Raw genomic sequence first — 3,382 nt, 5'->3', positions numbered from 1 at the left:
GGTGGTGAGTACAGAGTCAGTGTGGCCCGTGGTCACAATTTGCGAGGCTGAAATGATCCGGTTTTGGTGCAAGTAAGAGGTCAGACCTATGAATCACTTTTCTGCTAATTTAGCATAATTTTGTTAAGTTGAAACGTTTGTAGCCACTGATCATGTAGTCATCGCATCAAAATTCAATTGTGCATCAGTTTGGACATAAAATAGTGATCTGCTGTGTTCAGGACAACACTGGGCCTCTACAGGCACTCTTCATGAGCTTGTTGTAAAGCTGTAGCTAGGTTCCTTGCAGGATATGACTGACAGTTTCCTGACAGAAGAGTACCAAGGTGAACCCCAGGAATGTTATTTACTGTAATGACCAAATCCAGAAAAAACAAAGAGGTGCAAAGGCAAACTGAGAGGTTTCAAGAAATGTGTAAAAAAGTGTAAATGAAAAACTTTGACGCACAAACCAAATTACAGCTGTTAGATGCAAATCAAATTTCTTTGCATTTGGTTTTGTCGCATTTTATTAGCAAAACCATAGCAACCAGTTAACTGCAACATCACTTTCACATCATGGTTGTTTCTGTGGATTTGGAAGCCTTTCACTGAGCTTATAACCAGGAAGTAACTGTACTGCACATCACAACAGAGCAGACAACAATACCTTCAGTAACCAGTGAGGGGGAGTCATCACTGCTAAACATCACTGACCCTGAGTCAGCGCAGATAGACTGAGGATCTCGCCTTCAAAAGAACATTAGACCATCATGCAACACTGAGTCTCTCCCTTTAATCAAGATCAATAAAATAGTTTTCCCTTCAGCAGCCCTTTAAGACAGGTGACCCACCCCACCTGTTGAATGGTGCAAGCAGGTCCCCAGTCACTATTTCATCACCTGCAAGGTAAGTAAACAAATCAGTCCTGCTCTTCACTCTGCAGTTGTGCTCCGCTTGCTTTGACTGTTTTTATTGGATATTTTCATTAAAAAAAATAAATAAAATAAAAAAATAAAAACATAAACACCTCCAACCACAGGAGCCATCCCGCCCAGTGTCTTCATTTCATATGCAGCAGGCCTTGCTCATTTCAAATGAAGGCTGTGATGGTCTATGCCCTTTGAATTTAAGAGAGCCATATATGGCATTTGTAGCTCTCAGATCTTAATGGGAGTGCTGCGCTTTGCTTTCAAGATAAAGAAGAGGGCGCCATCCAGTTCTTGACTTCAGTACCTCACTTCAAAGACAGATAGGTCCTGTAAATTGGCACCCTAAGGCTTTTTTCCAATGAACCAGCGCAGCTACAGAAGTAGCGGTGTCATGGGGATCTCACTGGTGCCTGAGCCCGAGGCAACTGGGCCACTCTGTGCAGCAGGAAGACCATCAAGGCTCTTGCGGCTGGAGGAACATAAAAAATGGCATCAATCCCCACCAAATCCAAAATATACTCTCCTTGTCCACTATAAATGAGGAGAAAGTAGTGCCTTCATTTCTTTTGCATCTGAAAAAAACAAACAAACTGTATTTCCTACAGCATCCACCCACCCACTCTGCAATTCCCAGATGTGTCGAGCTCCCACGCCAGAGTTGCTGGGATACAAAACGAGTAGACCTTTCTATCTTGGCCTGTCAGTGCCCTGTCAATACACCTCCGGCCCCTCCAGCAGTGACCCTATGACATCTCAGACGGCCAATAGGAAGTTGAGCTTTCGGGGGGAGGGACAGGAAGAAAGTGTGTAATTCATCTGAAGAGTGGGAACAGATAGATGGCAGACAGGCAGGCAGGCAGGCTGGCAGCACTTTTTCAGCAAGGTAATGACCCGTGGTGTTTTCAATCTCTAAGTGTGAGTGTGTGCATGTGTGTGTGTGTGTTTTACTGGGTTTTGTGATAACACAGGGAGAGGACTCCATGTGGGCATTCACATAAAAGAGGAAGGGTGTGGGGAGGGAGGGGTCGGGTGTGGGGGTGAGGGGAGTAATGAGGGAGCAGAAGAAATGTGGAGAGAAACAAAACGGGAAGACAGATGTGGAAGAAGTAAAGGATGCGGTGACAAAACGAGTGCAGAGTGAAACTTCACAAGTGATGGAGGAAGCAGAAAAGGTGAGCTCAGCGTGAGGCGGAATGCATGCGTATAGATTGAGAGGCTCCTTTACCTCTCATCTGTCATCAGGCCTCCAGCTGGAGCCCCCCTGCCCTCCCTCACTGTGCCCCAGGAGAGGTGCTTGGGCATGGGCCCTTTACACACTGACAGACCTCCTGCCTGGATACTTTATCATCCACACCAGACAGGACCAGGGGGAGCAGCGGGGAGGAATGCTCTTCATGGGCAGCGCTGAGGAGATGCTCCCTCCATCTTTCTTTTTCCTTCTACAGATAGACTTTCATCACCTCCTGCAAACAAAGAGACACTTCATCAAAATGCTATAAAATATGTCAGTTGTCAACAGCATTTTTTAAATAAAAAACAAGACACAATGCACATAAGAAAGTGAAACTAACTGTATGGAGCTTTTGCTGCCTCAATAGCACATACTGCATGTGTCCCACGTGTGTCATTAATGTAGCCTTTCAGTTCATTTATACAGGTGCTGCTCATATAATTAGAATATCATGAAAAAGTTGATTTATTTCAGTAATTCCATTGAAAAAGTGAAACTTGTATAATGTATACATTCATTCCACACAGACTGATATATTTCAAGTGTTTATTTCTTTTAATTTTGATGATTATAACTGACAACTAATGAAAACCACAAATTCAGTATCTCAGAAAATTAGAATATTATGAAAAGGTTCAATATTGAAGACACCTGGTGCCACACTCTAATCAGCTAATTAACTCAAAACACCTGCAAAGGCCTTTAACTGGTCTCTCAGTCTAGTTCTGTAGCTACACAATCATGGGGAAGACTGCTGACTTGACAGTTGTCCAAAAGATGACCATCGACACCTTGCACAAGGAGGGCAAGACACAAAAGGTCACTGCTAAAGAGGCTGGCTGTTCACAGGGCTCTGTGTCCAAGCACATTAATAGAGAGGCGAAGGGAAGGAAAAGATGTGGTAGAAAAAAGTGTACAAGCAATAGGGATAACCGCACCCTGGAGAGGATTGTGAAACAAAACCCATTCAAAAATGTGGGGGAGATTCACAAAGAGTGGACTGCAGCTGGAGTCAGCGCTTCAAGAACCACCACGCACAGACGAATGCAAGACATGGGTTTCAGCTGTCGCATTCCTTGTGTCAAGCCACTCTTGAACAAGAGACAGCGTCAGAAGCGTCTCGCCTGGGCTAAAGACAAAAAGGACTGGACTGCTGCTGAGTGGTCCAAAGTTATGTCCTCTGATGAAAGTAAATTTGGCATTTCCTTTGGAAATCAAGGTCCCAGAGTCTGGAGGAAGA

At 44.4% G+C, this 3,382-nt stretch overlaps 1 long non-coding RNA gene across 1 annotated transcript; it reads right to left on the bottom strand.

The window, feature by feature from the left end:
- Positions 1 to 380: 380 nt before the first annotated feature.
- On the bottom strand, positions 381 to 2,522 carry LOC139606236 (uncharacterized). The gene is made up of 3 exons (XR_011684576.1): positions 2,483 to 2,522; positions 2,137 to 2,374; positions 381 to 1,380 (listed from the first exon to the last, which is right to left on the bottom strand). It is a non-coding gene; the product is annotated as an uncharacterized lncRNA (long non-coding RNA).
- Positions 2,523 to 3,382: the final 860 nt, after the last annotated feature.

Source organism: Trachinotus anak, unplaced genomic scaffold (assembly GCF_046630095.1).
Source record: "Trachinotus anak isolate AG129_WGS33_773 ecotype Australia unplaced genomic scaffold, CSIRO_AGI_Tana_v1 ptg000021l, whole genome shotgun sequence".
NCBI classification, from domain to species: Eukaryota; Metazoa; Chordata; class Actinopteri; order Carangiformes; family Carangidae; genus Trachinotus; species Trachinotus anak.
Note: the sequence above shows the minus strand (reverse complement) of the source record. Positions and strands in the feature narration are given on the sequence as shown.